This window comes from Zonotrichia albicollis, chromosome 6 (assembly GCF_047830755.1).
Source record: "Zonotrichia albicollis isolate bZonAlb1 chromosome 6, bZonAlb1.hap1, whole genome shotgun sequence".
NCBI classification, from domain to species: Eukaryota; Metazoa; Chordata; class Aves; order Passeriformes; family Passerellidae; genus Zonotrichia; species Zonotrichia albicollis.
The window spans coordinates 12,184,701-12,212,642 of NC_133824.1; the positions used below are offsets into that span (position 1 = coordinate 12,184,701).

General features: G+C 41.0%; 1 protein-coding gene across 7 annotated transcripts in view; it reads right to left on the reverse strand.

Moving 5' to 3' along the window:
* The window catches only part of FLRT2 (fibronectin leucine rich transmembrane protein 2), a 59,926-nt gene extending 48,101 nt beyond the window's left edge, over positions 1 to 11,825 (reverse strand). The window contains exons 1-3 of one of the 7 annotated variants that reach the window (XM_074542519.1): positions 11,609 to 11,825; positions 11,299 to 11,431; positions 9,955 to 10,852 (exon numbers count right to left, since the gene is read on the reverse strand). The gene's annotated coding sequence lies outside the window, so the exon portion shown is untranslated. The other 6 variants (XM_074542520.1, XM_005483141.4, XM_074542522.1 and 3 more) reach the window with 6 other exon arrangements.
* Between the last annotated feature and the right edge of the window lie 16,117 nt (positions 11,826 to 27,942).

Sequence of the window (27,942 nt, forward strand, 5' to 3'; positions counted from 1 at the left end):
GCCTAGTTTACTTATTTTGCTTTGGAAATAAATTTTCAATGGACAGTTCAAAGCACAAAATTATGAAGTATTGAAAAAGTTTAAATCAAGAAAGAAAATGTTATGAGCATATTATAGATAGAAGTGTGAGCTGTTGGTTAGCCTTTCCTGTCTTTTCTGCCTCCACTTTCTCTTCTCCAATTAATGATGTGGGGACTTACAGTAATGGATCTGTACAAGAAGATGCAATATGCATATAGAACAGTAATATATTTAATAGGAGTCCTACAATCATCAGATCTAAGGTAACACCAATTCAGGCATCAAAATGATTTGGGGTTTGTTTTTTTGTTGTTTTGATTTTTTTTTTTATATAACAAATTATGAAACTTAAGAGCAAGTTATCAACCAATATGGCTCAAGAAATAATATGTAGTCTTGGAGCATTTGTGAATAACTCCAAAGCTAAGTGGTTAAAGATAAGAATAAGGTTAAACTTGGATGAGCCAATGAGATGGCTTGTGAAACCAGCCTAACAAGACTCTTAAATACGGTACATTTAGCTGGATGCAAATCTCTCAGTGACACAAGAAGCACCACCTAGGAAAAACTTCCAAGATCACAAATGAAATTATAAGGTATGGCTAACACATACTCCATCATTTAGAGACACCTGACATGGTTTCAGTTAGCATTTAGGACATGAAACAGGCTCACTAAAACTCCCTCACCTACCAAAACCATAATTCATTAAATGATATGCACACACAATGTCTTGTCCGCAGATAGTTTCTACAGAAGTATTCCTATGTATGCTGCGCCTGTGACAAACGCAAATACTGCTTCAATCCTAATAAAGACACAATTCTAGTAACTTAAATTAATTTTACCTACATAGTTTGTTTCATTTAAATACGTGAAGAAACTCCTACTGAGAGCATATATACATTAGTATAATCAGAGACATGCTGCTGGGGTTGTATCATCTTCAATTACAGCTAAATGACATCACTTTGGGGTATTGAAATCATTACTCACATGAGTATTACCTAATAATGAGAAGAGTGTCTGTGAAATTAGCTTGCCAGTGAAAGAGAGAAGGATTGAGTCTGGAAACCAGTCCAATAATTCAAAATGCAGTTCCTCAGCTGTGAAGTAGTATTTCACAAGCACAGGTGAGTTTGGGACTGACTCTTTCTGTTGATCTCAGGATCAATACCCCTTGGGAACACCTCAGCTTTTTTACCCACTATAGAAGTTTCCAACACACTGCAGGAAAAGTATACTTTTTTTCTTATTGTTTAATTGGATTTGCACTTCACCTAAAAATTAATTTTTAATTATAATTAATTATATATGCTTTGAATGGTCTGAGGGAGACCTCCATGACTAGACAGTCACAGTCACCTATATATGTAACCCATACAGAAACTGTATATATATGGATGTACATATACATAACCTACATTTCTTTTTCAAAACTGCATATTAATTCCCATGTTCTGTCAGTATGATATTGATATAAAATATTTTTTGGCAGTAGTTTCCAGTGACATTGTAAAGGTCATCCTTTCTCTGCAGGAAAAACACACAGGATATCTTAAGAGAAAGAAATATTTGTACTCTGAACCTACAGGTCTGCAGGTGATGACCCCATGACTCCAGCTTGACTATGTTTTGATCCTCTGCAACCTGTGTGAAGACTGAAGACTGTACATGAGCATCTCCAAATCCCCCCAGCATTCCTACGACATGCTGCTGGAGCACTTTCCCACACAGATAACCCTTTTAAAGAGGATGTCTCTTGGCTAGATCTTATGGAGCAGCTTGGCCAGGTATGAGCTGCTAGTGCAGCTGTGTGGTGCAGCACTGGAAGCACTGTCAGAAAAGGCTCTACTATTCAGTTTAATTTGACCTGCTGGTTTTGTGAAGGAATGACAAAATCTGCCAGTGAGAACTGGGAGTAACACTGCAGCACACTGATTTCTGGCTTTGGGAGGCGCTGGTGAGGCTTTTTATTCAGAGCTCTCACCTTCTCTCCTCTCAAGAGGCCATGGAGTACTTCCACATAATTTACCACATTTACCATGACAGAAATGTGTGAGCATCAGCCTGCCCTGGCTTTCCTGAACCCAGATGTACATGACAATGAATGTCTAATAAATCAGACATGGAATTTCAAAATCTTTTGCTCATAATGCTCCCACAAGATCTCAGTCATTAAAAAAAATTGAAAATTTTTTCTGAAGAGAATTTTTGGAATTGCTTTAGATTAATTCAAGCTTCAAGGAGGAACTAGCTTGATATCTATATGATATTTTTGAGATAATTAGATTACCAATGACAACCTGGAGACAATAAAGAACTTTGGCCAAGCAGCAGAACTTCTGTCACTTCACCGAAACATTTTCACAGTGATGTTTTCAAAAATAAATGATGCTAAAAGAAAGTAAGTACTGGAAAGTAAGAACTGGATTCTGTGGCTCAAGGTATGTCTCTGCCTGGGTCAGGATTTGCAGGAAGACACTGCAGACCATCACAGTAATCTACTGACCTATTGGAAGCAAGTCAGCTCTCACCTGGGGCCAAAGCAAAGCCATCACTCTGCAGGACCAAATCTGGCAATGATCTGATGTATATCAAAAGAGAGATTTTTCTGAAAGGACTTAAACAGTTTCAAAGACAGTATACCTTTGAATGATAAACAATTTTCTGTGTCATATGCCTTTTTAAATACATCCTTGCACTATACTAGGCTAGGAAAGATTTATGAATAAAACCTCAAACCAAATAAAGCAGTCATAGCTTGAAGTAAAATATACAGAAGACTGTTTCTAGGTAGAGTTGAAACACAAGACTTCTTTTAAAAAGGGAAACTTTACAGACCCTGTTCTGCATCATTAAGTTTTCAGGAATGCTGAATAGAGCATGATGGATTTAAGTTGCTGCTAGTATTTAATTTTGATACAGTTCAAGGGGCCACATCAGAAAAAGGAATCAAAGACAGAAAAAAACCAAACAACCTGTTAATGGGGAAAGCCATCAGTTAAAAAAAAGAAAAGATATAAGAAGGTCCCAACACATCTCACCAGTGTCTGAAAATATCAGATTAAATTGTAGTATTCCTGAGGCATATTATTTGATGTGATTAGAATATAATTTGTTAAACAGAGCAGAGCTTTTATTTCAAACACTTCTTTCCTGAGTATCATAGATGGATTAAGGTTTCGGTGTGTTTAAAATAAATGAATAAAACATGCCTTCATTTTAATGATGATCTTTTTGTGATTGTTTATCTTTAAAATAAGCCAACTACTTGAAATGTGTAGGTTACGCATAGCTGTAGGGAAACAGGCTCATATCATCAGTGCATGTCCAATTAGTCTTCTTTAAAAAAAAAATAACAGCTGTACATTATTATTTTCTATTTTTTAATAAGAGAAAAAATAAAAATATTTGTTTAAAAATAGAAAAGAAAAATAATAGAAAAGAAAAAACAATTTTTACACCTCTGGGGCAAGCTCCAACTCTTTTGGTTTCTTGAGGAAATAAATAAAAAGCTTTGCAGAAAGACTCCTAAAAAATTGCCCAAGGGGGAGGGAAGGAAACACCTTAAAACATCACATTATCAAGCGCTGAGGTAATCAACTACAATCTGAGAAATGTCAAACAGTGGTATTCATCTACTCAAAGATTTTGCTGATCAAGTTCTTAACTGCCATTTGCAATCACTAACTAAAATATGGAATATAGTTGTGGATATAAACAAGAGGCAAATTAGTATCGGGAAGCTGGGTTTCATAATCCCCTAAAAAAGTCCATCTGTTTTACAAAGACCCCTTTTTGCATGATCTCTGACATGTATTTCTAATATAGACAGCACTGGATTTTTTTTTTCCTTACATTTTTTAAACACCCTGCTACCATAAACTCTACTCATAGTATATCTGATCTGATTGTTTCTCTCAAGTTTCAATTATGTAAGCACTGAGGGGCAATAAAATTTCACACAGGTTCAGCCTGCTTTAGAGTAAGTATTGTAACATCAGACAAATATAAATGCAATTCCTTTAGTACCAATGTTCGACAGCACTGGTTACTTCTTGTTTTTCTGATTTTTGTAAATATTTATCATATTATCACTGGAATAGCTGAAAGAGATTGAAAGCACTTCCATGTTTGGAACTAGGGTTTGTTTTTGTTTTCCTGCTTAAAACAATTGAAATATCACATTGTTTGCAATGAATATAAGATTGATAACCTAAAAAACTAGGTGACTTGCAGGTATAAAAGACTAAAACAATTTATAGTCTGTGCTTCCTATCCACTATGGAGAAGGGAAAAATACACCATTGACTACACCCTTCTCACAGATAGAGGTCAGTAATGGACTGGATTTGAATCTGCCTAGTGAAAGCCTGAAAGTTACATGAAAGTATCCTAGACAAAAATGAACTCATTTTCAGATTAAAGAGGTAACAGAAATGATTAAGAAATAAAGCTCTCACCTTCCTGAAAACAGTATTATCTTAAGTGTGCCTTCTTTCTAGTCCTTTAAATAGAAAGTTCAGTACAGGAAAAGCCTGATAGTTGTACTTGATTTAATTGCTTTTTGTTTTCTTCACTTGGTAAAACTCTGTCTCTCCTCCTTTGCTGCAGAAGGGTAGGGAAGTCAGCCCTAATGACATCTCACGTTTTAGATACTGCTATTTTGAGCAGCTGAATGCGAGCACATTCTTGGTTCTTGAAGGAAAGCACAGCCTATTTAATGCAGATTCCAACTGGAAGGGTGTAGGGTTGCGCAAAGGAGATATGTCTACGTCCTAAATCAAGCTATCCAGCAGGCCAGGATATAAATGTAACTTGTAACAGTGGCTCAAATTAGATCCAGACTTCCCCAAGCCAAACACAGATAACATCACCTTATACAAAATATAGGGTGCATTTGTGCATGAGGAGCAGCTCTTAAGAAGGCTGGGTGCATTCCAGCTCCACTTCTTGCTGAAGCCTTGGACTTTGGAAAACACTGATGACTGTTCTAGTCACAGGTAGTTTTACAGACACTGTATTTGCACAGTGCTCTGACTTGTTTCACCTACAGTACTCCAGGCCTGAACTCTCTTAACTGCCTCGCTACCATATCAGCACACAGAACAACCATTGAAACAGCTTCTTGAGATCTGTCCTCACGCAATTTTCAGAAACAAGATCAACACTCACATTCTGACATCACTTTTGTCACATAGAAATAATGACTTTAAAATCGCCTCTGTTTTGTCTTTTTTTATTGTGCAATGTTTAGATCCTTTTCATGTTGCAAAGTTTATATCTCAGTGATAACATTGCATATATTGACTCTTTCAAAGGAGAAAGAGAAGAAAGGTGAATAGAGATATAGGTACAGTACCTTTAAGGAGTTTTGAAATAAATGCCAGGATGAACTTTTCTCCTTCCAAAAACACACATATCAAAAAATAATTCATTAGCTTTGTCTCAAACTACAAATATGTAAAGTCTTTCTTTGGAGAAGGACCATGTCAGTGAATGCATCAAGGAATTTAGTCCATGGAAATTTGTGGGGGGGGGGTTTATATGGTTAGTTGGGTTTATTAAATCCAAGAACTGATCAATCTCAACCTCTAAACTGGTTTAATTTCCCTGCAAGCACTGTGAAGTTAGTTACAGTAAATAAACCTCTCTTTAACACACACGCTCAGTTTCAGAGAGAGAGGTGGGGGGAGAGGGAGAGGGAAGGAATGAGGGAGGGAGAGGGAGGTAGAGAAGGAGAGGTCTGACTTGCTTTTAGTATCTTTTCCTGCTCCTCATGTAAGGAACCTCTCCCTTTCCATTTGGCTGAGCACTGCACTGCAAAAGGCAGTATCTGAAGAAATACAATCAGTACCTTCCACACACAGTGCAGGAATTTACACGGATTTGTGCCTTGGATTTATTAGCTTATTGTAAGCCCTAAAACAGATTTCCTCCATTAAAATTAATTTAAAGCTCCTGTTGACTGCTTCCCACTCTGAAAAGAAGGTGGAGAATCTTATTCTCTTAACTTTAATGATTGTTTATTTATCCTTTATGGGGTTTTATATCATATTCAAGAGAGGTCTTTTCAGCTGCTTGACTTCCTTTTGCCATCTGCTATTTTTTGTTCACGCACCATCCCCACGCACCCAGCCCCCCCGTAGCATTTATTCTTATTTTGTCAGACCTCCGTCAAACTCGTAGGGTCTCTGAGCGGCTCCTTCGTATTCCGAATCTCGATACGACTCCCCTTAGCTCTCCCCCACCCACTCACCGCCAGCCCCGCTCCGGAGGCTGCTGATGGGGATCGGATGGATCCTCCTGCCGGGCGCAGCTCCCGACTCTCCCGGTAGATTCCTGGCTCACCTCTAAAGGTCCCGTTTGCCCGAGCCACCTCGCAAAGAGAGCGGCTGGCGGTGCTCACAGGGCGCTCTGCCGGTGCCCCTGCCGCAGGGGGAGTGCTCGGCTCTCCCCTCCCCGCGGGGTGGGCGCCAGCTCGGCACCCTCCCTGCTCGGCGGGGACCCGGGACCGGGCTGCAGCTGCCAGCTCCGAGCGCCGCTCCTGAGCCACTCGCTGGCGCAGAGCAGCCCGGGGACCCTGCTCGCACTTGCCGCCGGCCATTCATAAATCCTGCTAGTGCGTGCCCGGCGCCGCGGACACGGGGCTCTAACGCGGCCAAGGCGGAATTTCTGACACAGCCTGATCCCGGCTCCGCAACTTTGCCATCTGGGAGCAGGCAAAGGGCACCTCTGCGGCTGTAGATCGCCCGGGGCTAGAATTACCAGAAAGGAAAAAGAGTAAGAAATGAAATCCCAACTGTACCTGGCGGTGTCTGGGAATCCCTCGCCGGCACCGATCGTAATCCCCCTCCGCGCCTCTGGCCCCCCACACCAAAACTTTGCTGCCGCCGCCGCCGCTCCTCGGTGGTGGCCGCCGCCGCCCTCGCCCTCCGCCCGGCGCCGCTCCCGGCCGGCCCCGCGGGCCCGTTCCCCGCCGGCCGCCGCCGCTCCGAGCGACCCCCGCGCCTTCCTCCGCCCTGACGAGGCGGCGGCATCGTCCTACCCCCTGCTCCGCCACCGCCTCCTCCGGCGCGCAGCCCGCGGCTCTGGCATTCCCAACGCGCTTTCTCTCCTCGATTCGCTCTCTCTTTCCCCCGCCGTTCCTCCTCCTCCGGTAAAAAAATAAACGAGAGGGAACCGCGACTACGCTTGGTCTCGGGGTCTCTTTCTTTCTGGTCTTTTTGGTTGTTTGCCTTTTTTTTTTTTTTTTTTTTTTTTTTTTTGTCTCTTTCTATCCTCTGGAAGTGATGAAAAGATCACATGAGGAGTAGGCTCGGCGACCCAGGACCCTCGTAAGTCGGAGAAGGCATCGGACACATGTATGTGAGTATATTTGTGAGCGTGTGTCTGGCTCTCTCCAAGTCCTGCGCCTGCCTCCAGCCGGGATTGCAGGATGATCTTAGCAGTAGTGATGCCTCACATCTCACTATTCCCTGCTAATGTAAGTCGTGCCTTTTTTTCCTCCCTGCCTGACACCCCAGGGAGATGTTTACAGTAATGAATTCAGTTGATAGCCATCTCTCTCTCTCTCCTGGAGTCCCTCCCACATTTCTACTTTAAAGAATGCTTGGAAGGCAGGGCTGCAACCTAAAGCTTTCCAAGAGGCAAAGTCAGGCTAGATTTTCTCTTTTTCTTCTTTCCTTATTTCCCTCCCCGTCCCCCCGTCCCCCCCGGCTGCTTTTAACCCCTAGGTTGCTGAGGACAATTTAGCCAGCTACATCTGCTTGGGCTCCCCCTCTCCCCCGCTTCCAGCAGCGGGAACCAAGCTGGGCTGAGCCTCGCCGGGGGATGTTGGGGCTGCGGAGACCCCGCTCCCCGCGCTGCCTCCCCGCCGGGGCCGCGCTGCGGAGCGGAAGGTGCGCGCAGCGCGTCCTCGGCGGCGGGACCGCCCCGCTCCGCCGCGCCGGGGACTCTCCGAGGGTATCGGAGCGTGTCGGAGGGGAAGCCGGGAAGTGAGCTGAGAAACTCCCCGAGCGGCCGGGCTGGGAGATGCCCTCGCTAGCAATAATTACAGCCGCGCTCTCCACCAACATGGCGATATTTCATGTGCAGCCGCCGACAAGCCCGCCTCCCCCACCCCCTTCTTCTCCCCTCCTTCCTCCCTTGCGAACTTTTAGATACACAGCACCAGTATTCAACAAATATAACACAGAATAAAAGAATCTCTAACCCTCAGGGAAGAGACGGACCTCGTCTAGTATTCTGTCTGATTTTCATCATCAGCCATAAAGACTTAAAAACCTCTGGAGAAACCGCCTTTTGCCCTAAAGCGGTAACAACACCCCTCCCTCCACCCCTCTATTTCTCCTGTACACATTCAGTGTGTGTACATATGAGTGTGTGTGTGTGTGTGTCTGTGTGCATGCCGGGCTGTCTGTGCTTGTTTCGGAGTAACCCTTCCCCCGCCGTCCAGCTCCCTGGTAGGCTACTGCCTTGTCTTGGAAAGTCCACTTAAACACAAAGCTATTTAATACCGAGAAGCACTTGAGCGATAGGATACAGCCGTCAGGGTAGGACGTGGGGTGCTCGAAGAGAATTTGCCTCAAACTCCTACATTAGCAAAGAAAACGCACAGCACAGCTTTTGCTGCGAGTTACTTTAAGAAATGGGCTGAGGAGGGATGGAGGAGAGCGAGCTGATCAATGCCATGTGTCGAGGAAACAGAAAAGGGAACCGAAATGCCTCGGGGTTGGCTTCCCCTCACCCCTGGCTGCTCAGTGGTTCTATTTGCTCGGCCGTACCTCATAAGCTGAATCACTCGCTATTAGCTCCGCGCCTCCTTCGCCCTGCGCTTGGGGGGGCTAAACCACTCACGACTTCAAAGGCTCAATAGAGCCGTACCGAGGAGCCCGGCGAGGCGAGGGCCAGCCCAGCGCCGTGTGTTCGGCGCACCTCCTGCCCCGCACTCGCCCTGCCCTCCACCTCCTGCCCCCCGAGGGGGCTCCGAGAGTCCCCGCGTACGGACAGCGCGGAGCCGAGCCCAGCCGAGCCGAGCCGGGCCGCCTGCTCGCTCGGAGGAGGACTTGTGCCCTCACCTACGCGGAGCGATGGGGGTGGGGAGCGAGCACGGACGGGGAGCGCAGGTAGCCAGCATTTCTCAGGGGACTCAGCAAGAGGAAGGGAGTTAAGGAGGAGACCCCCGCTTCCCTCCCGCTTTACGCCCCCAGGATGGAGGGGAGGCAGCCCGCGGCCCTCCGCGGGTCCCGGCCGGCCGGCAAGAAGAGGGTGTGACACCGGTCAGCCCCTCGGTCAGAGCCCGCATCCCCGCCCCGGAGCAGGGGCTGCTCTGTGGTCGAAACTGCTCGCAGCTGCCAGCTGGTCCCGAGGGATGAAAGGATCAGGAGTCCTGTAGAGTACAAAGGCTAATGTTCTAGTTTGTTGGGGGGTTTTTTTGTTTGTTTGTTTTTTTTTTTTTTTTTTTTTTTTTACTTCTTTCTTTCTTAGCCCCTGTGCATACTTTTCAGAGTTCTTATTTAAATATGATTTATATCACCTTCATGAACTGATGGACAGCCAGTGCATTTTCTGGAGGACAAACCTCTCTTTCTCATGTGTAATCCACCTGTCCCTCTGTTTTCCACGTCCCCGATACTAGCAACCTGTCGTCAGCACAGGAGGCAGAGCTGGCCATTGTCGATCACAAGTATTTCTGCCCTCTGTGCCCCTAATTAGGGAGGACAGTGGGAATGTTAAAAACTTCTGCAAGGCTGCAGGCAGTTGCCCTGCTCCCCAGTCTCAGAGGGATAAGGCGGAATTATTCCTGTTCCTCTCCCGGTCCCTGGACCCTCAACCAGTTTATACTTCAAACCAGTGAATGATACTCAGGACGCGTTTTGGTCAAATCAAGACTGTGCCAATCCAGAAAGTGACTTAATCAGGCGTTACCTGCTCCTGCGGAAGTGGGTTCCTCCTCGGTAGGTCACCCAAAGCCCACCGGGTCCGGCAGGTTGAAAGGGGAGAAAGTGGCAGCACGGCTGGGCTCCAGCATGGTACTGTGTTAAGGATCACCACCGAGGTCTCTGTTTTCCATAGCTGGTCACCAACACCCAAGGTTGCTCTCAAGGAAAGGAGGAAAGAAATTATCTTGCCAAACTGCTCTCCAGCCGGTCATTTGACCCTGACACCCACCGATGACACAGAGGAACACCCCGTTGAAGCGGCTAAACGCCTCGCAATTTCCTGTCTTCTCTTCCCGCAGGCGGCCCCAGCGCACCGCCGCCGAGCGATCTTATCGCCGTGCCGTCATTATTCACCGGTGACAAGCAGAGATGCAGCGCTCCTAAGTGAGGGTGACAGATTTCAAACGCGGGGCTGCGGCGTATCCAGCCTCAGACATATTCTTCCTCAAACTTTGCGAGAAAGTCAGCGGCTTAACCCTTTGCAGCTCTTTCTCTCGCCCGGGGAGCGAGACCCCAGCACCGGGGAATGCTGGCTGGGGGGAATGCAGGACAACGCGGCTACTTGTCTGAGCATTCTTTTTTACCTGCCATTTTACATTCTTGGTTATTTTCACTTGAAACAGATGAGAACCGCCAGCTCTGGGGAGCAGATGGAGGGCTTTTCTGTGATTAGGGGCTGGAAAATCCTCTTGGCAAAGCAGATCGCTGGGGACTCACCTGCGGTCCCTCTCTGTCACCGCGTCTGCAAACTCATCTGCATGGCACGAGTTCCTCTTATATGCACATATACAGAGCTTCTGCACTTTCCCCAGCGGTTAAAAGCACGATTTCAAAAGTGCCATTTCACTCAGATCTCCAGAATCAGCTCTTTTACAGGTTATTAACTACAACAGAGAAAGGAGCAAGTGAGAAAGAAACATATTTTCAGGAAAGAAAGAAAGAAAGGAAAAAAAGCCCTTTTCACACAGGCACTTTGTACTCAAAGGAAATATTTGCCACCACCAAACTCCAACATGTCAGAGCATGTTTCCTCCTAAGCCCAAGAAACCTTAAAACTGAGAGAAAAGCAAGTGCAATTCAAAGATGAAACGAAGTAATGAAGTGCTTGAAAGCTTTCCAAAGTGTGTACCACCATCCCAGAGCCCGATGTCAAGAACACAAGACAACAGGGAAACACGGCTAACAAACTCTATTGGTTGCCTAGTATTCATTTATATATATTTTCAGTGCATTATGATATTTCTGTCACCCTTCTCTGCCCCCACCCTCCCCAAGAAAAAAAAAAAAAAAAGAAAAAAAAAAGGAAAAAAAGGAGGGGGAAACACACGACCTCTGCCTGCAGCTGGTATTCCGGGAGGTCCTTCCAGAGCCCCTGTGGTCATGCTGTAGGAAGGATGGAGAGGCAGGTAGATGTGTGTGAATGGGAATTTCAGTGCTTTCTTCATTAGATGTGTAAGATAAGGCTGGACAAGGGAGGAGATGAATCCTACAGTAAGCAAAAGGACTGAAAAAAAAAATATCCTCCTCCCATCCACATTTCCAATTTCCGATTTTAAGCACGGCAGGCAAATGAACCTCATTTGAAGAACAACCCCCAGCCACGCTCAACCTCCCCTTCCCAAAACTGCCTCCAAACCGACCCTTTGGACATCACAAATATCCCTGTCCAGTTGGTGACGGCAGTGCCGCGGGCGGGGCCGCCAGTAGCGCTGTCCGAGGGAGGTTCCGCAGGCCGGGCAGGGCAGGAGCGCTCCGCGGGCGCGCAGCCCGAGCTCCGCGGGGCCGCCTGCACGTCCCGCGGCGCGGCCAAGGTGGCAGCAGAGCACAGCGCTAGGATGGACAATCCCCCCCTCGCTGCTTCCAGCAATTCCTTCCTCGCTCTGCTCAAAGTGCTGCGCGCCCCTTCCCCCTCCCCACGTAATCCCGGTAATAGTCTGATTGCTTGGACTTTAAACAATTTTTGCCCTCACCGTCACCAGACTATAAATGTGTCAAGGATGCATTTATTTATTTATTTATTTGCTAGCAAACCGCTTTGCATGGTTGAAAAGCTGTAAACTAAAAGGAGATTATAGAAATATATTCTCTTTAAATTGTGTGATCATACAAGAGGGCTAGCCTGGAGTGATGGTCCACTGATCCATAATACAATCTCACTTATTTTATAGAATGTGTAAGATGGGATAGCATTAAGAAATGTTATAAAAATGAAAGTGTAATTTTTAATATTTTTTTTTCTTCCGGCTATATTGTTAGATTGATTTCTGCAGCTTGCAAGAAAGAGAGTAAAAGGAAATGGAAATAATTTTGTAACTGAGAGGTTGGTCTAAATCATACTGAATAATCTCAATTTTGTCTGTAATGTAAAATTTTACTTCAGGCATTAAATTCATGCAGCTGACAGAAGGAAAAAAATCACTAAATTTATTTTTCATCAAATTTTGGAAAATCAGCTTATTAAAAAAGGTTTTGAGGAAGGAAAGGGAAAGGAAAGGGAATGGGGAAGGAAAGAGAAAGGAAAGGAATGGAAAAAGAAGGGAAGGGGCAGAAAGGAAGGGGAAGGGAACCAGGTAGACATAGTTATAATAATCAACATATTAATGTTGATTACCATAGCTTTCCTGCTGATGATAGTTTCAAAAATGTAGATCAATCCAACCAACATTTAGTTGAATTTGATAAAATTAAGGAAATTAAAGTGGCTAAATAATGACATAAGAATCCAGCAGTCATTAAACATTGTTATGGATCGTTTCTTTGTGGTTTTGTTGGTTTTTTTCTTTCATGTATAGGCAATGCAAGGTAAAATAGGATAATGAGAAAAACTGAAATCATCACCTATATGAACCTGTATGAAAAAAATAATTAGTTTATGATTGATCTAACCTACCATGGTGAGTGGAAGACATCAGTAAAACCTTCTGAATAACACACAAACAGCCAACATAAGTTTTTGCCTTCCATTTTCTAAGTGTAATCATTAAGGTCCTTTTCATTGCCATAGCCAGCTTTTAAAATAGAGGAATATCTTCCAACTCTGGTTCTGTCACTGCACTTTTATGTTTCTGGAAAAAAATAATCCATACCTTCTATCAGACAAACTCTTGCTTCACTGTAGAAAGGTGAAACACCTCAGTGAAAGTCACACAGCATTCATTAAGTTGCCCCTTCTGCATTCTGTGCTCTTCTTTCATTCGAAGTGGAGAACCCTAGAAGGCAGACTATTAATCTGCTGTAGAGAAAACATCCTTTTCTGATCACAAGGCTATCCTCGCAATCTCCCATGGGTGTTCAAGAGCTCACTCATTCTAATTTCCTACTGAGTAAAAAAATCAGATTTATTTGTACTTTCTTATCCACAGGTTTGGCAAACTCAAATCATTCTTTCACTTTTGTCTCTGTCAAGTCAATTTCTGTGAATTTTGTATTTTCTAGAGGATGATTATAATTATGACAGAGTGCCTGTTAATGATCAAAGAGGAATGTCCTAGAGTGACTTTATGATGCTTGTATCCCCATTTGTCTGTCCTGTTTATGCTGGATATTAAGTTCTGCACCTTTAAGACTGGTTCCAAGAGCGAAGAGGGGAGAAGAAGTGCAGAGTTTGTTTTCAGAAAGTGAATTTCGATAATACTTTGCTTGTTAAATAAATTGGGTTTTTTCCACTTTTCACCAAGGAAATATTTTCCTGAACCAGTAGGGGGAAGGATCACTTGAATGTGCCTTGTAGAATGACCTCTTTGGAAGTTTCCTCCCAGATTTGCCCTCAACCAGGACAAGGAGCCAGTTTTCTTTCAGCCCAATAAGCATGGATGAACAGATATATATTCTCATTAGAATAATGAGAATATATAAAAGTTGGACAGGAGAACATTATTTTTAAAAGATTAGCCTGATCAAAATGTCTCAATATTGTTTAAAGAGAGAACATAAAAATAATGCTACAGTTCATAATATAGACCCCAAGGCTCATAGCATAGCTTTAGCTTTATATTTGCTTGATTTCCCTGTGTCACTTTACACAAGGTTAACAAACTTTGATCTACAGTATTTCAAAATATTTCAAGCTCTATCTGACAACTGTTAATGCTCTTTCAATTCCAGTATCAGCTAATTATGTGTAATAGGATACAATGGAGAATGCATGTTTTCTATTGAAATTTATTGATTTTTGCCTTTTCTGGATTAGTCCCTAGATTCTGATTAACTGGTAGCATCATTTGATAAAGCCTTTTCTAGTCTTTCCTGTTTATTCATTTAAGAGCATATTGTTGTAAAAAGATTAGGTGAAAAGGAAAATTGGTTTCAATTACCTAAAGAAAAAGCTATAAAAATGTTACCCTGACCATCAAGGTCAAGAAGCAGAGGCTACATGATTTCACCTCCAAACTCGGAAATAAATGAGCAATAATCTTGGCATGCTGGTGCACAAGAGGTCCCCTTTCCAGGGACTATTACTAGAGGGCAGAAAAACAAGTCACCATGGTACAGACTGATTACCTGAAAGGAAGAAAAAAAAAAGAATACTAGGCAGATGGTATCTGTTTTGAATCCTGATAAATTAGCAGTAAGCTTTCAGGTCTTCAAGAGGATTTTGAGGCAGTGAAAATATCTTGTGAAACCATTTGTCTTGCTCTTTAGCACTGCAAAGCACCCACATCACAGATTTGTGGACTGAGGGGGATAGGAAGGTTGTCACAACAGTCAACAACTTCAACTCTTTTAAAACATAGGGCACCAGATTAATTTTGTTCAGACCAAAAACATTTTGTTAGAATTTAATTAAAGAGATTCTATGTCACTTCAGTAATTTCTTTGTGAACAGGAAGACACTGCCCTTTAGATTTAAGGGAAATGTTGTTAGAAGGAGCAGGGATCTCTGATTAGATACCCATCCAGGTAACTAATGCCTGCTGAGAGAAAGAGAAGGGATGTGCACTTGTGAGTGACACATGTTACATTGAAGTAGAAATGCGGTGCTAAAAGTTATGAGGCTGCTTGCTAATGGATATTATGAAGGATATGGTGCCTAGTGCCAGTAGATTTTTTTATTTCATTCCCATAAACATAGAACTGGGAAAGTCTAAATTTGCTTCACTGATGGGATGCTGAAGGAACTTTCTGGTGAGAAAACCCATCTACAGAATTGCACCAGGATTGCAAGTTTAGGGTGAACTTAATTCAGGTGGGAGTCGTTGTTAGGCAATTCTATTCTTCTTGTGGAATTTTGTTTTCCATTCAGCAGTCTTTGCAATTCTCAAGACCTTGAACAATCCCTGAGGAAGGACCAATTTTGCCTTTTATATGTACCATATACATCCAATCTCTGAAAGGATACTGACCATTTGATATAAAACCCCAGCTATATGCAAAGATAACAGCATATGGAAAATTCATTTTCTGAATCATATGCATACATATATATTGAATTGTCTTGCAGAATTTATAACTAAGTAATTGAGGTCTGCTTCTTCTTTTCTTTTAACTCAAACAGACACTTCTTCAGTCCATGATGGGTTTCCTATTCAGTTAATTCTGCTTACTTGGTGGTGACAAATTGCACTTGAAATCTACCATGAGATTATTTCGTTAAACATACCACAATTAAAGTGTCCTAGGTGGAGTAGTTATGAAGAAGAGCCAGGAATATACCCCCAGGATAAACTGAACTTTTTACTTACATCATAAAATGATCCTCCTTTCTATGCCTCAGGCAAAAAGAATGCTAAGAAGTTAAGATATTCTTTTTGGTAGGGTTAGAGAAGAGAGTGAAATCCTCCCTGGAGAAAATGAAGCAGCTTGAGTATGTAATCATTAATTGGTGAACTTTACTAAGTCCAAACAATGAGTTAGGGAGAAAAGAGTTTTCCGGTTTTGGCTCTTTCTTTTTTAATTTTGAAGCATATGCATATTTGTCAGAATTTGTTCATCAGAGGGACGGATTTCTACAAGCTCAGAGAAGCTGGGGTTTCACCATAGGAACATCTTTGGTGTTTGTTTCTTGCATTTGTCAAACACAAATAGTCTTAGCAACCATTGAACAAAATAGGCTAACTATGTACTCCTATTGCCTTTGTCCTTGGATTTCTCTGGTCTCAAAAGGTTGTTGGCCATTGAACACTGCTGTGGACAGTCTTAGCATTCTCATAATTTTCAGCTTATTGCTGGAATTGGTGTAGGGAACAGCAAGAAAAAGGGAGGACGAACTGGAAGTCAAGGGTGATCCCAGAAAAAGGTAGTGCCCTCAGCCATTCCTGCAGAAGGGAGACAGGGTGGACAGAAAAGGGGGCTTGGTGCAGGGTTCATTAATATCCCCAGGCATGCCAGGGTGGAGATTCAGGTTCTGTTCACAGAGGGCTGGAGACAGGACTGGAAAGAAGGCTTTCATGCCTGTCCAATGTGCATCCAGAAGAGAGGACTGGAGACCTGACCATGTCCAGTCGTGACTGCACCTGGGCACCGCCAAGGTGACACAAAGCTCTGCACCAGAGCACAGTTGGAGAGAAGGAGTGAGGAGGGGGTTCCCAGGGAAGGATGGATGTGGTCAGGGCCCATGGGTTCCCCCAGGACTCTGGATTGATGACACTAGCCGCCAGTAACTGCACGTCTAACTTACTGAAAACATGTAATACTTGATGAATACATAACATCAGTTCTCGGAAGTGCTAGTTCATAAAGTAACAAACAAGATCAAGCTCTTTCCTCCAACAATAGTTACTTTTAGCAATCCATACTGGATAATCTATTGTGCTATGTGTTTGAAAGATAGAATATTTCATCTACATGTAAGAAAGTTTTAAGTTCTTTTCAGATGCTATCAATGTTTCTCTTTCCTTAGTCTTTTCATTTTTGTGCATGAGATTGGACAGTCAGGAAGGAGATACCATTACCATTTTGAACAGTTGTATTATAATTATTCTTATAACTGATGATAATGTGATGGAGATAATTCCTGATAATACCCCAAAAATAGGGTAAAGCTATTGCTTGAGACACACAGACTTTTACAGTCATCTGATCTGAGGGGACTCAAGCAATTATTGATCAAAAATTTCTGCTGTGCTCCTGCAAGTACATTTTTTTGCAGCAGTTATTACTGAGATGTAGTCTTGAACCTCTGCAGATGACAGCAAAATATGTACTAGCACTGACCAGGGTCAATTTCCAGCTTCCTTTTTTTTTGCTATGCTCTAAACTGATAACTATCAGGGGATGTTGCCAGTCTAAAAAAGCTCTTCCTGTTGAGGGAAAATGAGGAAAGGGATGGGTGGGCAACTGGGGGAGGTAATAACTTTAACCAGTTTTTATCCCCCACTGCAAATGAGTCAATAGTCACAGCTCTAATTTAAAGTTAAAAAAAAAAAAAGTCTCCAACTTTCAAGAATGCAAATCCTCAAACTAGAAAAAAGTCAAAAAACGCCCAAAAGACTAATTAACAAACCAAGACAAAATAAGTGAACGAGATAATTACTTGAAGAAAGGAATTCTTAGTGAGTATTGGGTTAGAATTCCACATCACGTCATAGATTGCTGTCATGATTTCCATTACAAATGCAGGCTTTAAAAATCATGATTTTCAATTTTGTAACTAAGAAAAGATTGGTGTTAACAGTTCTGGTTCTATTTCACTTTTTGTTACTGCTAAAGTTGCATTTATTGGATTGTTTGTTTATTCTACATTTTAAACTGCCCAGAAATGCTGAATAAGTTTTGTGCCATGTGATACTTGAGCTAAGGAGTGTGTTGTAGTCAGTACCTGTGAACCCTTCATTACCTGTAGCCTCAGGCTGTTGTCTACTGTCACCTACCTTATCCTCTGAGAGAATTATTTGACTTAGCTAGGTTTATTTCTGGTTTGCAGGGGATAATATTAAATTTACCATTTCCTAGGAAATCTGCTCTTGGAGACATGTGAGTGGATCCTTTGGGAACATCTCTTCTGTAGTTGTACTAAGAGAGAGACCATAAAATTCCTTGCTACCCATTTGGTTATTATCACAAAACTGGAATTCTATACTTAGAGATAAATGGAACAAAAATGTCTTCTGCTGTTGCAGGGCAAACTCTATTGAGCCAGCTGAGTCAGATCACACTGACTGCACAACTTTTGATGCAATGAATCAGAGAATTAGTATAGCTGTGCCAACACCCTGCTACTTCTGGCCATGACGTTATTTGACACTAAAGAGAAACGTGCAAAAAATTCATAAACCACCTGGCCAATTGTTCAAGTTGCATATCTTGATTAAAAAAGTTATGGATGAGGAAACAGAAGTCAGAGAAACTGATGATCTTTTTCTAGTTGAGTGCTCAGTTAGACACCTTGTATTTAATAGAACATGAAGAAGCTCCCTTTGTTTCTCAGTTTTCTCTAAATGATCATATTTTATGAAGCATGCATGTACTAATCCAGAGACATAGACAATTGGACTATTAAGATTCATTAAATGCATTGATTTGTCTTTTTCTTTCTGTTTCTTATCTCTTATTAATGATGCACAATGACTTGTCTCTCGTTTTTTTCATCTGTTTTCATCTATATTCCTCATATTTTATCTCGAACAAAGAGTAGTCTTGTGTCACGAAGGCTCATCAAAGTCATAATTGCACTTCATTTATCTGCATTGAGCTGTCTGTCATCCGTTAGCATTTTGAACACTATACATCTTTCTGCACTTGTCTGCATTCTTCCTCATTTGCTTCTCCTGGACTATCCATTACTTCTTGCAAGCTGATTTCTGCTTTTAATTGTTTTTAATTACCAGGTGTTTTTGTAATCTTCTGGCAGTTTCAAGCAGAAATATTGGTAATGCTTTTTTTTTTCTGCATTTATCAAGAGTTTATAGTCAACACTACTATTCATCTACAAGACTAACGTGCCCCAGCAAGGCAGGATAAATCTCAGGATTGAGGACCTGTTATACACCACAACAACCTACACACCTTTTCCTAATCTATCTTTTATGCTCTGGACATTATCCTTGACATAGCCTAAAACTCAAAAGCACTTATTGTAAGTAATTTCTGCACAATTGTCAGCTGATAAATATTAGATTGGTGGCCAGAAGGGAATAAGGACTGTTACTGATGATTTTCATTTACTCTTGGTTTTATCGTGCCTCATATGGTTTTTTTAGTTAATTAAAATAGTTCTTTTTTTTTTTCTTTTCCTGTCATACAACTGCTTTTGCTTGTTCTTTTCCTCCTAGGTACCCGTCTCATCATCTTTATTTTGAAAGACTTGGCAAAACTGGGTTATAGAAGATGTTTTAGAAATTAGATAAAGAACTCAGATTTCAGAGGGCTACTTTGAAAGAAGTAAATGTGGAAACATTAATTTTGGGCTGTACAGATACTGTGTTCCTTGTCTGTAAGGTGGGACAAACAAACAAACCTTCCTTCACAAGGAAATCCTGTTCTTGAGTAGGAGAATATTATCAGACAGAAGGTTACTGTAGAAGGATAAAATAGTGTACGCTTTATATATCAGATTCTTAACTGAGGCACATTGGTATAATGGAATCAATGAAATTATGGCAGTTTATATGAAATGAAAACAAATGTGGATGGGTTTGCATTTGCATTTAGCAGAGAGTCAGATTAACAGTGGTATCATTACCTCATGTAGGCAGGTTTCAGAGGCCTGGGAACTTTATTTACTTGAGCTCAGGTGAACAAGACACTATTTCATGTATGGTAATTATTTAGACTAGAAATAATATCAGGTCACAAGAAATCTGCTGAAACTCAGTTTACATTAATATCTCTCTGTAATTAATTTTTCTGCTTTCCCCAAGAATGAAATTTCTGATAATGTGGGCAAAATATTATATAGTTTTAGTACAAGGAGCAGAAGCCAGGTCAAAAGGGACAAATATTTCACCAGACTTCTTAACTTTTCAAATGTTTTAATTTCAATTAATTTTATAAATACCAGAAATGTTTTATATACACTGTATTATGAAATTAAGCTAATCTTTAACAGGTGTTTTTTTAAAATTAGCAATGGAACAATCTAAGGAGCCTATGAAGCATTCCTAGAGTATGTCTAATTTGATTTTTAAATGTTTTTATTAAGCCAGTAAATTTTAACTGAAAAAGAACACATAGCTTGGAAACATAATGAGATGATCCATCATGATGACTAATTATCTTCAATGCCAATTATACATTTGAGTATGTCTACCTTGAATTTTCAGCTATTGTACCTTACTACAGATTATGACATGTGAACCTTCTCATCGCAAACAATATGGAATGATCTCCTTAACTTCCTTTAGTAACAAAATCTTTTTTCCTCTTCTCCACTCTTTTGTTGGTTACCGGTTCCTTGTCAACTACAGCATCACCCACCCACACATCCCAGCTGCTACTTTCTCATTTTCCTTCCAAAACACCAGAATACATCACCTGTTATCAATGCTGCCATTCATTCCTAAGAAACAATCAAGAAATAGGTACTTATCCAAGGCTCCTGGCAGCCACCCGTGTTTGAAAGATTGAGGAATTCTATTTCTAGTCTATTTCGTGATCTTCATGAGCATATAGTACAACATGGCTCTGGAAAATCTCCTAAACTTCAACTCGAAAGAGCTAGTAACACAATGTGAATAGAATAAGTTCGTAGGTTTTTCTTGAGCAAAGGGTGAAAAACCAAACTCCAGCTGTACTGAAAGAAGAAACTCTATTTTTCTGTCCTTCATGGCCACAGACAAGACTTTATCTCTGACTTCCCATGTTCTCTGCTTCTCTGGTGTTCTGTGGAAAATTCTTTAATTTCTTTGTTCAGCTTGCTTTTTCCTGCCATATAATTTGTGCAGCTAAATGCTATAGCACAGCCAGGCCTACTGGCTGTCTCTTCTTCATTGCTATTTAATCTCCTTTGCTACCTTACACCTCCTTTTTGCCAATAGATTGGCTGTGCCACTGCTGCCACTTGTGTCATTGAGGCTGTTGTTTTATTCATCTGTGCTGAAGTATACTGTGGATTAACTACTTCTATTACTTCCCAACTTGGACTTATTTATTGCTTCAAAGGACATAAGTCTTCTCATGCTGCCTGATTTTCTCTTCTCATACTCCTCTTCCCTCCTTCATTCCCCCACCCTTTCATTTCTTAACCTCCTTTTATCTTAGCACAGAATCTCAAGCCCTAAATCACAAAGTGCAATGTAATAACCACAAGTGGCTGTGCTGTTATAACTTACAAAAGAAAATGAAAAAGGGTCAGGGAAAATGCCCCCATTAATCTCTGCATTTTATACAACTGTTTCTGCCCCTGGACAGATAGCAAAAGATGCCAGCTTTCAACTCCATCCCAGCCTACCTATAGGTAGAGGCAATATGAAGTGGAAGATGAAATGACCCTACCCCATAGACATCTTCTATAAATTACATATACACGTTTTTGGGTTTTCCGGGTTTTCCTTTTTTTTTTTTTCTTTTTCCTCCCCACAAACTGTATCTCAAAATTTTCTCCTCATGTGTTACCACCAGTGTTTTTTTGTATCTAAACACAGCAATTCTCATTTCAGGTCTGCTTAGTAATGGCAGATGAAAATAAAAACTCTCTTCTCTTGAATATCTGACAGCATCATTTCGAGCTACTGTCCGCTCTACTGGTTTTTGCTCATCTTCTCCACTTAACACTAACTGCTCAAATTCAGTGTTTTCTGGCTTTCCTACTCCTGACACACAACTGCCAGGAAAGTATATGAGAAACATGAGTAACTGAGAGAGCTGTAAGTTGAAATATGGAGCCAGAGGGTGACTGGCTCTGTTTGGGACCCTGTGGCACAATTCCTGATCAAGAAGAGGGTCTACTGCTCTATGTAGTTGCCACTGAAAGTCTTCTTCAAGAGTTAAATTGAGGTGAAAAAAATTTTAACTGGGTCCATCAGTGTTTCAGGCCACATGTTCAAAGTCCTTCCCTATCTTTTGGTAAACAATAGGTTTCTGCTGTCTCTGAAACTCAGCAGATACCTTCTGGTCATCCGCCAGAGCACAAAAGAATTTTGAAAACAAGATAGGTTGTGACTTGTTTTACATTTTGGGAATGTAGTGCCAGGATTTTGGTCATGTTTTGAGGAAGGATTATGATGGCCGTCTAAAATTAATCACCTCCCACTTCTTTTATCCAAATAATTCAACTGCCTTATGTTGTATTTTCTATATCTCTGTGACCTCTCACTTCTCATCAGCTCCTTTCTCCAGTGTGAAAGAGTGGCAAGATGGCTCATGTCACCATACATGATTTGAAAGATATTTACCAAAAGACCTCCTTAAAGAAAAAGATGCAGGGAACAGTATCATTTACACTATTTGTGCAGCCTTCAATGGAAGTGTGAGAAAAAGTCTGAAAAGAAAATAAAAGTTATAAAAACTGAAAATGTGAGGTAGGAATTGAAGTAAGTTTGGGAGCAAGTGGGTATCTAAATGCTGTTTCCTATTAATTTGGATTCAATGTGTTGTTAACCAGCAGCCTGCCACTTTTTTTTTTCTCTATTTTCACTTGGATGTATTTCTCAAACCATGAAAATCCATGGCAAAGAAATCACTTTTCAGTGTTAAATGCAAATTAAGGTTTTTTGTTTTATTACCTTTTCCAACACAGTATTTTGTGAAAATAATTTTTCTTTAGTTCTTTCCAACACAGAGATTTTCATATATACAGTGTATAGTGTACAAGTGCAATGTATACACAAATAAATATATTTACATAGCCAGGGATCTGTCTCTACTGATGCAATCTTTAAGCCAAATTCAACATTTATACAACTTGTCTCTCCATGTAATTCTGGTGTGTTTGGATTAAACAAGTCTGCAGCTTTCTAATTGTCATGGTTTAACCCCAGCTGCCAACTAAGCAAAACTGGCACACTAATAAAAGATCTGACTCTTCCTTCCAACCCTGCACAGACCGTACATCTGGGAGATGATTTTGGAAGTGTGGAGAAGACAAAACACCACTTCCTGGCATGTGTTCTTCTCCAGATTAACATGTCAGCACGCTCTTTTTGATTGCTTACCTGCTGTTAGTGCTCTGTGAAGGGATCCTGTCACCACAGGACTGTTTCCCACTCAGGTTAGTGGAAATTGTCAAATTGTGTGTCAGCCTTTTACAAATTCCAAACTAGCAGGGCAGTAATGAAAGAGCAATGCCCTTTTTGAGCCAGTGTAAGTCACAGAGCATCTACTCTGGATGTCTTGTTGGGTGGCTAATCACTGAATGCTGGGTGTGGAAGGAGTCTTTTGGTATTGTCAGGACAGAAATTCTTCTTATCTCTTCTCAGAAGAATATAACTAGCTAAAGATAAATCCTCATGGACTCCAGTTTTTTGAAAGGATCCTCGTAAGTCATCATGGCTGGCAGTAGGTGTCTTGCTGTGCTGAAACCCCAAAACCTTTGTTTCCTTATAAGGTGTGAACTCTTAAATAATAATAAAAAAAAGTCAGTCTGACTGCTTGCTTGCTTTTGACATGTTTTGCTTCTAAATTAAAAGCAGTAGTTATTTTCAGAGCAGTTGATGATAACATCTTAGAAGTTGAAAAAGCCTTACAAATGATGTTGCAAAATGTTTGATATTTTCTCAGGAATGGTCTTTCACCCTTCCATTGTAGATTTCTGTTAAGAAAGAAGTTGTTCTCACTGATGTGATCCTTGGTTTTGGTTATGCCTATTGCAAAGTAGATGGCAGAATTTCTGCATCCTCCACATCTCAGTAAAGGGTTTACATTGATAGCAGCTGTATTAGCTGTATTTCTTTTCATACATATGCTGGATTTGTAGCTGAAAAGTAAACAGAACTCAAAAAACAGTTAAATATATAATGATAGAAGAACATAATTATGTGACTGAATATCTACTTACACAATGTAGAATAATGGTTCCAGAGCCTACTGGGTGAAGAAAATATATTTCTTAAAGCATCCAAAAATACTTTCATGGTATTAGGGAGTAAATGGGATAATTACAATTAGGGACATTTAAATGTGTGAGACTCATGCTGCTAGATAGGATTTTTCAGTAATTACTAGCTAACCTCTTTAATAGTGTCCCCTTTGATTCTAATGGAAAGCAAACAGGCTGAAGAGTCATAAGTAAGGCTTTAATTTAATTTGCTTACTATCTAAAGGTAAAAAAAAAATAAAAAATAAGATAACTCCCACTTAAAATGCAACAAAACCAGAGAGAAAGCAGCATATTTAATGTGAATTCACTGAACCATATCTCTTGAGATCAGAGATCACAAGGATTTGTGAAATATGTTTCTGATGGACTGACATATTAAGTGCATGGCCAATATGTACAGATTGACTGGCACAAATGCCTTTGACATGGTCATTCCAAAATGTGCTTGGACTGGAGTATTTTATTTTCCTTGGTGGGAAATAAGTATGGAAAAGAAGATTTTACTCAGAATGATGTATATAAATTATAGTAGTATCTTGCACCAGTGCTAGATAGAGAGATGTTCATTCAGAACAAAATCCTCAACAAGACAACTTGACACACAGAATATCTTTTCCAGGGGTTTTCTTTTCACTGTTACAACAGTACTGTTTAATACTGGTTCAAGACATTGCTGAAATTAGGAACAACTCATTGTCAGATGAACCTTATCCTCTCAGAACTTCAAAACTTCCAAGGATGCAGACTGTACTCTTGGCAATCTATTTAGTCTTTACTTCTTTCTCTGGGAAGAAGGTTTTCCCTTATTATGAGAAGTCAAGGTGGTCAAGTAAAGCCTATGGTGACTGGAAAAAAAAGAACCACCATTACAATTTTTAAAAAATGTAAAAAGGAAGACCCTGGGAACTACAAAATTATGAGCCTCACCTCCATGCCGGTGAGGCTGGTGATGAGTTGTGTCCTTCAGGGCTCATCTTGGGACCAGTGCTCCATAATATCTTTGTGAATGACACAGACAGTGAGATTGAGAGCAGCCTCAGCAAGTTTGCAGATGACAAGAAGCTGAGTGGTGGATGTGACAGAACAAAAGGATGGAAAGTCATCCACAGGGACCTGGAAAAAGCTTGAGAAGTGGGCCCACAAGAACATATTGAGGTTCAACAAGTTCATCTGCAGGGTGCTGCACCTAAGTTGGGGCAATCACAAACATGACCACAGAATGGGAGACGAAGTTTTGGAGAACAGCCTGAGGAGAAAAACACCACTTCTGGTGGACATGAGCCTGCAGTGTGTGCTTACAGCCCTCCAACCATATCCTGGGCTACATCAAAAGAGGAATGGCTAGCAGGTTGAAAGAAGTGATTCTTCTCCTCTACTCTGCTCTCACGAGACAACCACCTGCAGTGCTGCATCCATCTTTGGGGTCCTCAGCACAGAAAATACATGGACCTGTTGGAGCTGGTCCAGAGGAATGCCACTAAGCTGGACAGAGGGGTTGAGCATCCCTCCTATGAAGACCAACTGACTCAGCTGGAGTAGATTTCCCTGAAGAAAGGGAGTCTGTGGGGAGAACGTGATGTGGACTTTAGGTGCTTAAAGAGTGATCATAAAATAGAGGGGGTAGTGTAGGACAAGGGGAAATGATATTACACAAAAAGAGGACAGATTTAAGTTAGATGGAAGAAATTCTTTGCTGTGAGGGTGGTGAGCTACAGGAGAAGGCTGTGTTGAGAAACTGTAGATGCCCCACACCTGGCAATGTTCAAGGCCAGATTGGATGGGGCCCTGTGCAACCTGATGCATCCCTGCCCACAGCAGGACTTGGAACTAGAGAAATTCAGGGTCTCTTGCAAACCAAGGCATTCTATGACTTGATTATTCTATGATGCTCTTTATCAATGTCTTTACAGAATGCAGTTGGCTAAAACTGGACGAAGTAGCTTTATACCATTCTAAAGACTGGCATGTAAATGGGAATAAGCAATTGTTTTGGTTTCTTGAATGTGCTCTCCTCTTGTTCCTACAGCTCAAAGGCAGTTAGCCATTTCTGTTGCAGATACACACTGATGGCTCATGTTCAGCTTGCTAACCACTGCAAACTCCAGGAATTTTCCAGCAGAACTGCCTGGAACCAATCCATCCCAGCCTGTAACACTGCAAAAGGCTCTGCTTCCCATGTATAGGACTCTACATTTGTCTTTGCTGAATTTCATGAGGCTCCTGTTCACCCCATTCCTTCAGCAAGTCTGGGCCTCTCCATCCTCAACTCTATTGACTGTTCCTCCCCTCCTGGTTGTCACCTGCAAACCTGAAGAAAGGGCACTTCATCTCTTCCTTCAGTTTAGTGTTAGAGACACTAAACAAGACAGATACATAATGCAGAATTAGTGTTTCAAGAATTCAAGTAGTTCATTCTGTCTTTCTGGTTCTGACACTCACAAGTCTCTCTCCTAACTGTTCCTAACTCCAACCAGCTGAAACAAGGGTAAATTGATGGGCTCTACACCAGAAAATGTCTTTTATTTCACTGAAAATGTCTGAACAAAGACCAAAAGATTGTGTCATTCATCATACTGGGCATTCTTTCAACAAAAGGATTTCAAGAAAATGTTTGGTTCAGCAAATGCATAAAAGTCTTGATTTTCATAGCTGTACAGTTCAGTACTATGAGGGTAACCTAGGTGTATAATTATAATTTCTAAGAATGAATTAAAATAAAAAATCTTTGCGATGAAAGATGTACTCTAAAATGTGAGTGCTATATTCTATGGATTGTCATTATTTTGAAGTCTTAAAATAAATAAATGTTCCTAGAAGCAAACACAGGCTATTTAGATGCCAAATCCTTTTGTTTTCCGAAGCATCCCGTTGAATGCATAGAATCCAGCATTTAGCACTTGGCATCTAATTAACTTGTTATCAGGGAGGAAGTCACAGAGCAATGCCATTCCCCATTCTCATAAATGCCAGAATCTGTTTTAAAACTGTGGAGGCAGAACACTAATAATAAAAGCTTTCTTAGCTTTACTCTTTCCCTTCCAGCTCTACACACACCATACCTTAAAGAAATCCTTCCCCTACCTTAGGGGAAAAAAGAGGAAAGGAAAAACAAATCCTAAAAAACCCTCCATAGCAAGATATAACCCTCAGGATTTTTCCTATTATTAATGTACATTGTTCTTTTATTCTGCTTTGAGAAACGTTGTTCTTAGTACCTTTTTAAGTTAATGGAGATGAGATTCTGGGGAAGATGAACTAGGGAGTTTGCATATTTTCTATAACTAGACTTCCAGGAGACCAATTAATTTTAACTGGAATGATGGAAGGACAGATCTGTTATTCACCTTTTCAAAATGCAGAACAGGCATTGCTTGTATTGAGTAGGCTCATCAAATTTACATCACCATTTAATTAAATGTTTGTAGCAATAATTGACCTCAGGAGTAAGTAATTTGGAAATAAATAGATTCCACTGTTTCTAAATACTATTTTACTGACTCTGAGATGCTATTCATAGCCTCATAGCTTTGCCACAAATCTCATTAGCAATTTACTTAAATGCATATTTCATTGCAGAACTGACAGTGAATCAGAACGAAATTTAACAATAGAGGTTTCAGAGCATGTTCCAAACAGAAAATAACGCTCATTTCTCTGAGAAATTTTAGGGGCAGCTCAAAAGTGAGATATGAAAAAAAACAAACCAAAAAACAAACCACCAACAGAAACCTAAGCTAAATGCTGATTTATTTAATATCTTCATGTCTTTCTATTTTAGTTTTACCCGCTTAAATAATTGTCTAAAGAATTTGGTGCATATCTAAATTTGAATTCAATAGTGTTTCAAGTAAAAAAGCAGGACCTTTTTATTAGTTTTGATGAAATACAGTGATAACCTCGAGAAGTCAAAATGGACACACATTTCATGTCCTCCCTCCTCCAAACTATCGATTTATTACTCTGCTTTTGTTTAAAACCTATGAGCTAAGTTCAGAGGTGATGCATAAAATGTGTAATTTAGAGTCCTTTCTGCTCAGTTAGACACCTTAAGACCTACTTACA